Source organism: Euprymna scolopes, chromosome 21 (assembly GCF_053919585.1).
Source record: "Euprymna scolopes isolate OS-2025 chromosome 21, ASM5391958v1, whole genome shotgun sequence".
Lineage (NCBI taxonomy): Eukaryota > Metazoa > Mollusca > Cephalopoda > Sepiida > Sepiolidae > Euprymna > Euprymna scolopes.
The window spans coordinates 15863190-15878674 of NC_136502.1; the positions used below are offsets into that span (position 1 = coordinate 15863190).

Consider the following 15485-nt stretch of genomic DNA (forward strand, 5'->3'; position numbering starts at 1 on the left):
GTTTTCGGTCAGAAATTTGGCCGTTAAGGGGTCAAAGTTCAACGATTTGACCTTTGAGAACTCTACCAAACTCCTCTGCCAATTTTGGGTCTAAACACTTGATATTTTAGATATTGGTTCCTTGGACATGGATCTAATTTAATAACTTGATTTGAGCCCAAAACAATAACTTTTTAATGGTCATAATAGGGGTCAAAGTTAAAAAAAAATTACCGTTTTTTTTTTTGCTCAACATACACCTTCAAACACCCGGGCAACGCCGGGCACCCATTGCTAGTATATATATATATATATATATATATATATATATATATATATATATATATATATATATATATCGTAATTGTATATTTTAGATCACCGATACTTGATCAGTACTAAAATAGGTGACCACTTTGGAAGGCAAGGCATTGTATGTTAAAAGGGTGGACCAGCTCAAGCACAGTGCCTAGCATGGCGACTATGGCAAAAGTTCTTGTTGAGCCGCCTCCATAAATAAGCAAATTCTACCATTACTCTACTACCATCTTACATTCATTAACCCTTATCCTCGAGTAGCTTTCGAGCCTTGCTAATGGTGACTACAAGTTAAAAAAAAAAAACTGAATGGCAGACACCAATACAAAAAGTTGGAGGTAAACCAGAGAAAGGTTCCTCCTCCACGAGTGACCATAATGACCAGGATGTCTAAATGCAGGAGTAGACATCCTCCCACAGGAGTGAAACACACTTGTAACCATGGATGGTTTTGCTGTCAGAATAATAACTAGAGGATATATATTTTATTTATTTAGACACCCAAAAATACAACGCATGAATTAAGTGATTAGTAACAGAGGCGGGTTAAACCCATGGGCTAAGACCATTCTTTGAGATTAAAACGAAATTTATATGCTTAATTGGTTAAGTAAGACATCGTTAAATCAATTATTAAATTAATTATTAAATCATAGACGCTTTCTAGTAATCAATGAACCAAAAACACCAAATGGCCTGAATTACCTCCCTTTGACCATTACAGGATACAAATCGACCCAATTTCAAGCAAAATTAACTAGCAATTCTTAACAATATAATTGGATTATCTCCCTTCATTTTATCCTACTTAACGATATGAAAACATTTTTCAAGTAGAATAACAATGAATCTTAAAACATTAAATAACAATAAATAGATTAGAATACTTCACCCATAATATTATACAAAGATTTTTATATATATCTTTAATACAGCCATTTTATTTACTCTCGTATTCAATTAAACTTTGAACCTAAAAGGGTCTTAAATCCGGGCACAAATACAACGATAATCTATAAACATTACCTGCCACTAATACGAAACTAAAACTGACCGTAACATTTTTGCAAGGCTGTTACGGCCATAATATCGAAACAAAAATTTAAAAAATTAAGTATTGGGTAACAAAGAAATAACAAGATCTAATTTAGGAACCCAACGAATGGGATATATATTAAAAAAAAAAAAAATTAATGGCTTAGGGCTCTCTGTAGCAACTTGTCATGACTCTGCTCTTAAATAAGGATACGAAAATTAGACGATATATTAATATTTAAATGGGATTTTCCGTAACCGCAACAAAGGTAGATGTTTCTCGCATGCCTTTCTATCTACGGATTTCCCCTTCCTTCTCTTCAAAAAATGCTCCATTGCCAAAAGTGGGCTTATTCATAAAGTATGAAGAAATGCTGGTTTTTAAAATTTTCAAACGACATAATGCTTGAAATTGTCGAACTGGACATGGAAACAATTGTAACGTAAATTGAAATACACTTTTTGTTGCCACCAATACCTTGTTTTTAAGCCTTGTTTTTGCTTACACAGTATATTAATGCTCAATTATAAAATTTGATAATTTTGTAGCTTACTCTTTAACTCAACCATTTTTGGCTTAAAATTCATTGGTATATGAAAATTTACTGAATTTCACGAACTCAGTATAATTACATATAAGTCTCTCTCTCTCTCTCTTTCTCTCTCTCTCTCTCTCTCTCTCTATATATATATATATATATATATATATATATATATATATATTATATTATTCTCTTATGTAATTGAAAGGAGGTCAAATTGTTTGCTTCTCTTGACCGTTTGGGTGACGTCAGTGGCGGAAGAGGCTTAGAAGCCGTCTGTTGACGTCTTGCTCGCCTTTATTACTTCTTGATTTCAGTGACGACTGTTGCGTTTTGTGATATCCGATCTAAAAACCATTGGAGACGCATTTATCCTCCTTCCTGGAGTATTTTTAAAATAACCAAGGATCATTGTAACAAACAGTTATTTTTGTTATTGTTTTTTTTCAACTGTTTTTGTTATTGTTTTTTTATTGTTTTTGTTATTGTTTTTTGTTATTGTTTTTTATTGTTTTTGTTAAGCCTCGCTGATTCATTTTCGTATGGATCAGATGATTTTTGTTGGTATTCGTTTCACTGATATCTTTCTAGTTAGATTTTTTTTTCGAATGGACCACCGACATCGCTAATTGAAGATGAGGAACAAATTGGTTGTCAGTCCATGTTGTTAACCACTAAGCCGCTATCACCGCCATGCTCCAGTTAATTATTTGAAAGCGATCTTTTTTTCAGATCAACAAGCGGGAAGTTTTATCCTAGATAACAAACTGGAAAAATCAACATATTACTAGACGATCATCATCATCATCATCATCATCATCATCATCATCATCATCATCATCATCATCATCATCATCAGACGAGAGTCGAGCCAAATATACTTATCTAGCCCTTTATCTATTCACGAATACCTTAACATCTATCCACCCTACTCTATTCTTATCACTGTTTTGTTTTATTTTTTTAGGAATTGCTGAACCACAACTGACTATTCATGTCTCGCTGAAGGTAAGGATTTTGTAATGCATGTAAGACATTCCTATAAAAGGCCGAAAGAGCTAACATTTGGGACGCTTTACTGGAAGCAATATGTCCAGTGAGGCAACAGATATTCTTTAGTTTCTAACATTTCATTCCCAGTGCTCTGAGAAAATTCTGATAGAGAATTCTAATTCTTCAAATCTTTTCCAACTGGGTTTTATATCGTGCGGTTTTCCATTTTATATATATACTAGCGGGGGTATCCGGCGTTGCCCGAGTGTACAGAAGTTTTATGGTAAGGGTACTGAGTAACCCAGCCCTAAAAAAATGTTTCAATCAAGTGAATATCTATGCGAGCGCAAAGAAACGAAAAAAAAAAAATAAATTAACCAACCTCCTAAAAATAATGAAAATAGTAGTGAGTACCTGTGCGAGCACAAAAAAAGCTGCAGTAGCCAGCCTCTAACCTGTAATGCTATGAGGAAAAGGAGGTGAAAAAAAAAACAATCGTTTAGCCATTACGCCCATGGTGACTTACGACGTCGCAGGCGTTCAAAATAAGCTTAGTCATTACAACGCATATAATGAGTTTGCAAAAATGTTGACGCAAAAACTGACCCCACCTTGGAAAAAACAGCCCAGTTGACGGTCAAAGAATGAATGGTTTTAATAAATATTTGGATATTTGTCGTCCTAGAGATGGATCTTCCTAACGATACCTATTTTGTCAGTGCTTATTGCATGTGTCGAATGTTTTTGGCAGACATATTAGCACCCACACATTTTGCCTTTTATATATATACTAGCAAAAGTACCTGTCGTTGACTGGGTTCAAAAACAGCCTACAGAAAATGGACTCTGATTTATGAAAGTACTAGCGGGGAGTACCCGGCGTTGCCCGGGTGTTTTTAGGTGCGTGTATGGGAGGGGGGGGTAAGTAATAGCCCTGCTTAAATATTATAAAAAAGACGATGTTAAAAAAATCGGAGAAAACAAAACCAAAACGGAAAGAAAAAAATGGCATAAATAAACCTGTCGGATTGAACCTGCAATCTTAAGATAACAACGCTGTGTATAGGGGGGGGGTAAACTGAAGAATAAGCGAAGCAATAAAAAAACGTTGCCCGGGTGTTTAAAGGTGTAAAAAAAAATAGTTTTGGTCAGGAGGCGGGATTGAACCCGGAAGCCTTGACGCAGAGGAGGAAACAAAACCCAACTACTTAACCGTCTCGACCACGAGTGAGAGTAATTGATTAACATGTTAAGTTAAGGCTTATAAAGCGAGTGAAAGAGGTTTGATTGACAGGAAGACGCTAAATGAGGTCATCGCGGGATCGTTATGATGACGTGGCAGTATTTTTAGTTTTCGCTTCCCCCAGATGATGGTGGGGGGAAGCAGCTCCCCATTTAAAGGGGAGTGTCCAAATCGAATAGCAATTGTCTGATATAAGGAGAAACTCCACATTGATCAAACGCTTCTTGCTTTCTGGACGTTTCAGCAGGAAAGCCGAGAACACAAACGGTTTGAATTTAGTTTCACTGCATTTATACTAAAAAGCAGGACAAAAAATAGGGGACAGAGCGAAATAGCACAAATCTTATAAAAGTCGATGTAAATAAATCCAGACGTGATGCGCGTTCGCAAATCTCTGATATTATTATCTATGGGGTATATAAACACTTCTAAGTGATACTAACCCCCACTCGAGAATGGTGGCGAAAAAATCCTTTTCGAGACATACAAAAATGCGTGCGCCGCATTTGCCTTTTATATATATACTAGTAGGGGTACCCAGCGTTGCCCGGGTGTTTAGAGGTGTCTGAACTCGGGTGGGGGTGGTAAATAAAAAAAAAAGAATAAGCGAAGTAATCATCCCGTTTAAATATTATTAAAACAATGTCAAAACTTAAAAAGAAAAAACTAACGCAAAGCAAACAAACGATGTTAAAATTTCTTAAAATCGGAAAAACAAAAACATGGAAACAAAAACAGAAAAACGAACGTTAAAACTTCTTTAAAAAAACTGAAAAATGAAAAAAAAAAAAAACTTAAAAAAAAGATAAAAATATGAAAAATAACTTAAATAACCCTGTTTCAATATTAAACCTTTAAAAATCGAAAAAAAAAACCCATCTCACACCACGATTCGAACTCACAATCTTTAGAAAATAACGCCGCGCTCTAATGAACTGAGCTAAAAGGACGTTGACGAAAGGAAGTCAGCTTTTTTAATATTTAAAATAATTCATGTTCCGACCTCATTTGCACATGCGTAGAGCCATCTTATAATGAGAGGATGGTTTTTGGCTACCCCACCCTGTACAAAAATGGCTAGTTTAGGGTGAAGAAATTAATGTTTTGGGCCAATTTTTCATTATTTGTCGGGCGAAGATTCCAGCTTGAAAATGATACCTATCTGGCGAAAATCCGTGGCCTGTGTCGAAAGTTTTTGCGAGACATACAAACACACAAACACACACACATTTTCACTTTCATATATATAGAATATATATATATATATATATATATATATATATATATATATATATATATATGAGGAAAAGAAATGGATAATAGAAAAATATACACTGATGCATATAGATTTTTTTTTATCAATTTGAAACAGGAAAATACAATGCATTATACAGGGGTTATGGGAGTTCTTCATTTCGAAGACTAATACTTCTTATCAGAAGAGGAGGAGAAGTGGTAGATAACATAACATTTATGCAATGTTTAGCAATAGGCATAATAGGGAATGTTGTAGAGGTTATATATATATATATATATATATATATATATATATATATATATATATTGAAAAGATAATTATAATGAATTGATATTGCCATTTTGTTTGGAACAACATTTCTTTTCTCAAACTAAAATGGCGTACAAAAAAGAATCATCACTTGACCATCATAATGGCAAAAAGAAGAGCGTCAAGATTTAGAGTAGTGAGTTTTTGACAGCAATGTGTCGAATTTAACATTTGTCTATTTTAACCACAATTAACCAGTTTTTTTTTTCATGTAAGTTAACGATTATTTACTAAATGATTTAAACCTTTCGATATTAACTGCGTCTATTTTGTTTTATTAATTATGTGTTCATTATCTACTGGCATTTTTTTTTTCATGATGCTACATAGAATATCAAGTAACCTTATCTTGATGGACAAGGTCTTTGTTTTTTATCTGGAGAAACATATTTTTACATTGAGGGCATTTCTCTTTTTCTATTTCTTTTTCTCCCCAGTTTGTATCAGTTGACATCAGACAACAGTTGTCGAAAAGGAACAGCCATTGTGTCTGTGTGTCTGCATGTTTGTCTTCTTTCATGACTTCTGTAAAACTGCAGGCAATATGTTCAAGCTGATTGGCTGCAGATAATTCCTTGAGAGTCAAAGAGATAGATAGATAAAAGGCGTGGGTAACGGATACCGTTCTAATCTAAGACCGTTGCCTCCTGGCAGCGGACAAAAAATAAATGCAAACTGACACGGCAGGAAAATAGTCAAAAGAAATGGAATTAAAAACAGAAACAGAAACGATAATTATCAAATAAAAAAAGCACAAAGTTTTTATTGGTTTCAAATTTTTGTGCTTTTGATATTGGTTTCTTGCTTCTATGGCACTTAAACACTTTCGAGGGAATTATTTCATTTTCAAATGGATAGAAAAGTTTGTTTTACCATTTTTACATCACAATTACAACTCTTTGATGATGGTGGCGGTGGGGTGTTGTTTAAGCACAAAATACAATACAAGATTTCGTATTATTTGGATTCTTCGGACTACTATTCTCACTTTGAGAGTGGGAGGTGACGGTGGTTAAGCGATTAATGACACAGACGTACGACCTGGGTGTTCCAAGTTCGAATCCAGTTCGTTCCACAAAAATGACTTTCATTTAGGATGTTGGCAACTTTTTCGTGGTACCTCCCATAAGTACTCGATGTCTTTCTAGAAAGAATTCTGACAAGAAAAATATCGGGGAAACCAATGCCAACAATAGATTCTTTGGATTCATACTATGTGATAATGATGATCTTAAGAGTTATTGGCACAACGATGTAACATCCGACCTTCTTCAGATGTATTTTGTCGAATTTGGACATCTTTCTGTAAAACTCAGGAATCTGCACAGAATTTTGAACTGACACTATTTAATTAATGTTCTTATTCCGTCAGCCATGACTAGGTAGAAGTCCTAAGTAATTTGCAATTGTATTTCCCGACTTCAACTCTCGTTCTGTGAGTCATGACTAAGTAAATTGCAATTGTATTTTTTACGTCGCCTGCACCGAGGATTAAACTTTCAACATCCAGAAGTAACTTGCAACTGAATTTTATCAAATACTTTATCCACTAGGCCACGTTTGTTTGTCAATTTTACGGCATATTAACCATTTTTTTATCAAGCATTATTGAGTCTATTTAATGCTGAAATGCAAATAAGTTTTGTTTGTATAGTTTATTGCAAAACAACTTTCTTTGGGAGATTTAAAGTAATCAGGTACTTATCCATTTATTTACCCAATCTCTCACAGCTTTTGCCGATATCTTGCCACAGGTTACGTATGCCGCCAGAAGATGCTGAAACGATTATCTAATCAGCTGTCAGAATACGACATTTCAATAAACATGAAATTCATTAAATTAAGAAAAGAAATGTTAAAACTGAAAAATGACTTTCAACGCACTATATCAATGTAAAATTACCCCCTTTCACCAAAGAAGGGGGTTCTAAAGAGAACGACTTCCAGATGATGAATTGGAAACAGTTTTTACTCATGAGAAAAACCATGTTTTGAATTTATCATCTGAAAGTCTTCGTTTTGACATCTTTTGCCTGCTTGTATAATCTGCTGATGCAAAGTTGCAGGAGATTGGATCGTAAGCAAATAAAAAAACCTATTTTTTTTTTTTTGTAAATATTGTATTTTTTTAAGCTTAGGAACCTTTCAGAGTTGTTGCTGATGATGATGTTGTATGGTTTGAGGAAAGTTTCATGACAAATTCTTCAAATGATACCGCAGAGTTTTCTTTAAGTAATGCCATAAGTTCTTCATCAAATTCAAATGGACGTCTTGATGTTCACCCATTTCTACATTTTATAAATTATCTTTTGTATTTAAACCTGACTATTTTACCTAGACGTAGGTAGTGAAATTGTGAGTTAAGTATTCATATAACTCATGCTTCTATTGCTAAGGATTTTGACCACAAGTGGTTATATATTTTTAGGTGATGAGTTTTATTTGACTATTGTAATTTAATAGATATACTATATGAGCAGGGGCTGCTTCAAGACAAGGAACTTAGCAGCTTATGCACTAATATAGTGTTTTAGAAAATAGCCACTTTAAAAATTATCCAATAAATATTTATATTAAATATGCATTAACTAGCAGGCGACTTGGTGTTGCCCAGTTGTAATATATGTTTAAATATGATATTTTAATTCATGCAGATTTCATATTTATTATTATTATAGAACCAATTCTCTATTGATTATTATATTGTACCAAATATATATAGTAGAACCTCTGAATACGGTGGTTTTCAGGTTACGATGTGGAATATGGTGTTTTTTCGGCCCCTGGTTACGGTATTCGCCTCGCCTTACGGTGTTATTTATAATGTTATTTGATTATATACATGTGTATTATATACTGCACTGTATTTTGCTACTAATTTTTCAATGTCGTATCCGGGGTTTTACTGTAGTAATGATTTCAAAAGTTGTTTTAAAAAATATGACTTGGGTGCCATTGGCTAGAATCGAAACCAAAATATTTAGCTCTTCAGCGATATTCACTACCATCCGACCTAAGCACACATGCATATCAAAACTTCACAACTAAGTGCATTTGAACATATAAATGTATATTTGTGCATGCGTAAAAGGATACAGATCAAGTCTCCACATAAAATAAAGTAATGACCGAGAGTATAGTATCATGGTAACCGAAAATATACTGCCTCATCCCACTGACCAACTCCAAAAAAAGGGGAAGGTTGTTCATGGAAAGATGGTTTCATAACAACAGAACAGATACTACATTACCTTAAAGGAGCAAGTAATAGCTATGATTATTACCCCTAACCCCTTGAAAAAAGAGGAGGTAATTCTTGGGTGGGCAGTCTTGTGACAACAGAAGCGATATTATACTATCCCCATTAAAAGATAATAAAATAATATATAAAACAAATGATTTTTAATTAATTTAAAAATTTCTAGTAATAAAAATATTTTTAATACCTCCTTTGCCTTTTACCTTTAATCAATGTGTAGCAACTGTTCTCAGCACCTTGTTAACAGTACATGTGAATTTTAACACAATAAAAATGGTATGGCGTCGTTAACGAAAGAGACAGGGGGGGGAGATCAAATAATGCTGGTTCCTCTTCTCTCGATTTATCTTCCTTTGTCTTTCAATAAGAATTCTAATGAGCGATGTTAAGAAACATTTTTTTTAGTAATACATTTTTTTCATTAATTACTTTTAATGAAATACTCTTAATATTGATGAAACTATTGCATATATATCGACAAAATAGGACATTAAAATTAAAAATGAATAACATCAATCATTAATTTATTATAACTGATAAATAGGTATGCAAATTAACCATTCAAATAATTGTCTTTAGCTCATTCAGCTCCGCATGTATTATTTCAAAATTCTATTTTATATTTTTGATTTAAATAAAAGTAACCATATTTTGTTGGTTATATAGGAATGATAAGTGAAAATAATGTTCACATCGATATTCATTTAGTTTTCCATCGATATGTATATAACTTTATCTCTAGACCCCCATAACCATGCATATATTTTTACCCACGTGATGTTTCACTATTTCAAGTAATTTAAATGTAATTTAAACGGAAGCATAAACAGCATCAAGATTTCAAACGAAACAGTAATCAAACAACTACCTGCAGACGACTGAAAAAAATAAGTTGAAAGTACTGGCAAAAAAAAAAAACTAAAAAAAAAAAAAACAGATGGACGAAAATGACCTTCCTACACAAATTCCACGGAAACATAAGAATGAGCATTTGGAAAATGGAAAAATTATTTTTAAAAATGCTTATTAAGCAAAAACCCATCATGTTATTTAGCAATGTCTGTCTGAATATATATATATATATATATATATATATATATATATATATATATATATATATATATATATATATATATATATATATTTGAGGATAATTGTTAATGGATGTCAGGAGGTCGTAATGATGAGCAGTGGTGGAAATTGGGTAGGATTTTTAAGAGGGCAGCTCAGATATAACTTGTTTACATTGGACTTGAAAACGACCGTGTTGTAGTCCTCTGGAAAACTGCCACACGATACAGAGTTCCACAGGTAGGAAAGAAATTTGCATTTAGCTTTAGACACAGATAGTTAATTGTTGAAGTTAGACGAGAGTTTGTTGCAAATGAGGAGGGGACCATAGATTAAAGCTCAGTGGAGCACTTCTCATGAAAATAATAGAACAAAGACAGACTCGCAATGTCTCTTAGCAAGAGGTTGTAAGGATTTTGGAGCAGGAAAGGGTGTTCTGGGGCAGCAGTACTCCATCTTAGGATGTATTTGACTCATATATAAGTAAACGATTACATTAGAAATTAAATATTTCTGGAGCAGTGGAAAGATTCAATCATTTTTCCAACGGCCTTCGAAACAGATTTGATGTAAGTCTTGAATTTCAAGTCAGAAGTAAAAGTGAGTCCCAGAAGCTTGTCAAAACGAAGTCGTATTCAGGTTATTTCATTTAAATAATAAAACTGTGAGGCATTTATAAATATGACAAACGATTTTTCGCTTTATTTTGTTTAATTTATGACTTCAAAATTCTAAAAATAAAAATATAAGAATGGTATGACTTTTATTTAATTTATGACTTCAAAATTATAAAACTAAAAATATAAGAATGGTATGACTTTTATTTAATTCATGACTTCAAAATTATAAAAATAAAAATATAAGAATGGTATGACTTTTGTTTAATTTATGACTTCAAAATTATAAAACTAAAAATATAAGAATTATATGACTTTTATTTAATTCATGACTTCAAAATTATAAAAATAAAAATATAAGAATGGTATGACTTTTATTTAATTTATGACTTCAAAATTATAAAACTAAAAATATAAGAATTATATGACTTTTATTTAATTCATGACTTCAAAATTATAAAAATAAAAATATAAGAATGGTATGACTTTTATTTAATTTATGACTTCAAAATTATAAAACTAAAAATATAAGAATGGTATGACTTTTATTTAATTTATGACTTCAAAATTATAAAACTAAAAATATAAGAATGGTATGACTTTTATTTAATTTATGACTTCAAAATTATAAAAATAAAAATATAAGAATTATATGACTTTTATTTAATTTATGACTTCAAAATTATAAAAATTATAATATAAGAATGGTATGACTTTTATTTAATTTATGACTTCAAAATTATAAAACTAAAAATATAAGAATGGTATGACTTTTATTTAATTTATGACTTCAAAATTATAAAAATAAAAATATAAGAATTATATGACTTTTATTTAATTTATGACTTCAAAATTATAAAAATTATAATATAAGAATTATATGACTTTTATTTAATTTATGACTTCAAAATTATAAAACTAAAAATATAAGAATGGTATGACTTTTATTTAATTTATGACTTCAAAATTATAAAATAAAAATATAAGAATTATATGACTTTTATTTAATTTATGACTTCAAAATTATAAAACTAAAAATATAAGAATGGTATGACTTTTATTTAATTTATGACTTCAAAATTATAAAACTAAAAATATAAGAATGGTATGACTTTTATTTAATTTATGACTTCAAAATTATAAAAATAAAAATATAAGAATTATATGACTTTTATTTAATTCATGACTTCAAAATTATAAAAATAAAAATATAAGAATGGTATGACTTTTATTTAATTTATGACTTCAAAATTATAAAACTAAAAATATAAGAATGGTATGACTTTTATTTAATTTATGACTTCAAAATTATAAAACTAAAAATATAAGAATGGTATGACTTTTATTTAATTGATGACTTCAAAATTATAAAACTAAAAATATAAGAATGGTATGACTTTTATTTAATTTATGACTTCAAAATTATAAAATAAAAATATAAGAATTATATGACTTTTATTTAATTCATGACTTCAAAATTATAAAAATAAAAATATAAGAATTATATGACTTTTATTTAATTCATGACTTCAAAATTATAAAAATAAAAATATAAGAATGGTATGACTTTTATTTAATTTATGACTTCAAAATTATAAAACTAAAAATATAAGAATGGTATGACTTTTATTTAATTTATGACTTCAAAATTATAAAACTAAAAATATAAGAATGGTATGACTTTTATTTAATTCATGACTTCAAAATTATAAAAATAAAAATATAAGAATTATATGACTTTTATTTAATTTATGACTTCAAAATTATAAAAATTATAATATAAGAATTATATGACTTTTATTTAATTTATGACTTCAAAATTATAAAAATAAAAATATAAGAATGGTATGACTTTTATTTAATTTATGACTTCAAAATTATAAAACTAAAAATATAAGAATGGTATGACTTTTATTTAATTCATGACTTCAAAATTATAAAAATAAAAATATAAGAATGGTATGACTTTTGTTTAATTTATGACTTCAAAATTATAAAACTAAAAATATAAGAATTATATGACTTTTATTTAATTTATGACTTCAAAATTATAAAAATAAAAATATAAGAATGGTATGACTTTTATTTAATTCATGACTTCAAAATTATAAAAATAAAAATATAAGAATGGTATGACTTTTATTTAATTCATGACTTCAAAATTATAAAAATAAAAATATAAGAATGGTATGACTTTTATTTAATTTATGACTTCAAAATTATAAAAATTAAAATATAAGAATGGTATGACTTTTATTTAATTCATGACTTCAAAATTATAAAAATTATAATATAAGAATTATATGACTTTTATTTAATTTATGACTTCAAAATTATAAAACTAAAAATATAAGAATGGTATGACTTTTATTTAATTCATGACTTCAAAATTATAAAAATAAAAATATAAGAATGGTATGACTTTTATTTAATTCATGACTTCAAAATTATAAAAATAAAAATATAAGAATGGTATGACTTTTATTTAATTTATGACTTCAAAATTATAAAAATTAAAATATAAGAATGGTATGACTTTTATTTAATTCATGACTTCAAAATTATAAAACTAAAAATATAAGAATTATATGACTTTTGTTTAATTTATGACTTCAAAATTATAAAAATAAAAATATAAGAATTATATGACTTTTATTTAATTTATGACTTCAAAATTATAAAAATTAAAATATAAGAATGGTATGACTTTTATTTAATTTATGACTTCAAAATTATAAAACTAAAAATATAAGAATGGTATGACTTTTATTTAATTTATGACTTCAAAATTATAAAACTAAAAATATAAGAATGGTATGACTTTTATTTAATTTATGACTTCAAAATTATAAAATAAAAATATAAGAATTATATGACTTTTATTTAATTCATGACTTCAAAATTATAAAAATAAAAATATAAGAATTATATGACTTTTATTTAATTTATGACTTCAAAATTATAAAAATAAAAATATAAGAATGGTATTATGTTTCTGAATTTTTGAGATGAACATTGGTTATTCATATTATTTCGATTCTTCGAATTACTGTTTCAATCTTGAGTGTCATTTCAACAACATTTCGGTTGATTTAACCTCCAACCTTCTTCAGGTGTATCGTTTCAAACTCATGAATCTGGACGGAATTTCGGAATCTTTTTATTTACTTTACAAGGATTGCATGTTCTCGTTCTGTCAGTCATGACTGGATAAAGATCCTAAGTAATTCGTAATTGTATTTTTCGGTTGCCCACACTGAGAATTGAACTTTTTATCATGAAGTAAATAAAGGAATTCATTCGAAATTCCAGTCCGAATTCCAAAGTTTGACAGAAACATTCCTGAGTTCGACAAGATACACCTGAAGAAGGTCGGAGGTTGCGTCAAACGAAACATTGTGAAAATGATACTCAAAATGAAGAACAGTAGTCTGAAGAATCCAAATAATACAAATAGAAATGGTTGTATGTAGTTTTAGGGTTTGGATAAAAGTACATAAGCGTTTGGATTCGTTTCCAGAAAGTGCCAGGTGCGTCTCAAGGGGATTAAAGAATATAAATTTAATGAAAATTAGTTTATGGCGGTTACCATAATGTAATTCTTGTTGGGTAGGTCACCATTTCGGCGGGTCCCCCTTTTGGTTGGTTGGTTGGTTGTTTTTGTTTTACGGCATATCAACCCTTTTCGGGTTATTTAATGCCGAATCCAAAGATTTTGAAGAAAAAAATTTTTAATAGAATATATTTGTTGTTTTCACGTCGGTTTCTATTCAACCCATAGTTGGGACCCTAACAGGTACTACCACTCCGGGTCAGAGTGAACCTGGGAGCAATGGTAATTAAAGGGTGGCTCCACACTCCCCAAAGCCCACAAGCTGGGGCCTCACCACTGGATATAGTTTAAGGTCATATCCAGGACCCCCATTGAGGGACTTTTACTCTCTGCAGGGGGGGGGGCAGTCGGCGTATTCTAATGCCCCACCGACAGGGCCACCCCCTTTTGGAGAGTCGTTGAAATTAAGACGGGAGTAGAAACCGACCTGGGAATAATAATAAAGAAAGAAAGGAACTTCCAAACGAAACGGTTTTATATTCATTTCAGCGTACAAGTGGTATCGGGTTATAGAAAGTTCGTGATTTTCATTTATGTCCCCTGACTCTGGAACCACTCGCGTCTCCGTCTTTTTTTACTTCCAACACTTTTTGTATCTCTCTTTTTGTCTTTCCCACCAGAACTGTTCTCCGTCCTGATTGGTTACAACCTCTGGTCACATTTTTGAGGAAAGGAGGAAGGAAGGAAGGGGGAAAGGGAAGAGTAGAGAGAAAGAGACATGTAATGGAGAAATAGTAGTCTTGGCTTCACTACAAATTCAATAAATGCCATTGTACTTAAAGACCTTTCAACAAAATAGATTATGAGTCTATTTTTTTATTTTGACTCGTGTCCACACCAAACAAGACATATTGCTACTAGAAACGTAAGGATCTACTATTTAGAACCATGTTTACAGGCGAATATTTAAGGAGATCAGTGAGATATTGGTTTACGCTACATTTAAACTTCTGCATGTCAGTATAGTCAGAGAAGCAGGAAATAAGTGAGGGAATTCCAAAGTCTAGCAGTTCGAGAAAAGAAGTTATTAGAGTAGAAGGATTTCCAGCATCTAGGCACCTCTACAATGAAGGTGTGGGATTTTATTGCTAAACAGGTTTGTCAGGGCCATGTACATCGAGGAGGTACAAGTGTAATGAGTTCATCAAAGCACATTTTATTAAAATATTTGTAAAACAGGCCCAGTGGTATAACATTGCAGCGATGGGACAGGGGTTGGAGCTTGGTAAATAGTGTGGGATTTATCAC

General features: G+C 30.5%; 1 protein-coding gene across 4 annotated transcripts in view; it reads left to right on the forward strand.

Annotated features, from left to right (window-relative positions):
• LOC145242018 (protocadherin beta-2-like) overlaps nt 1-15485 on the forward strand; it is an 828148-nt gene that overhangs the window by 329007 nt on the left and 483656 nt on the right. For all 4 annotated transcript variants that reach the window (XM_080104908.1, XM_080104910.1, XM_080104909.1 and 1 more), the window contains exon 2: nt 2842-2882. The gene's annotated coding sequence lies outside the window, so the exon portion shown is untranslated. The remainder of the gene's footprint in view (nt 1-2841; nt 2883-15485) is intronic.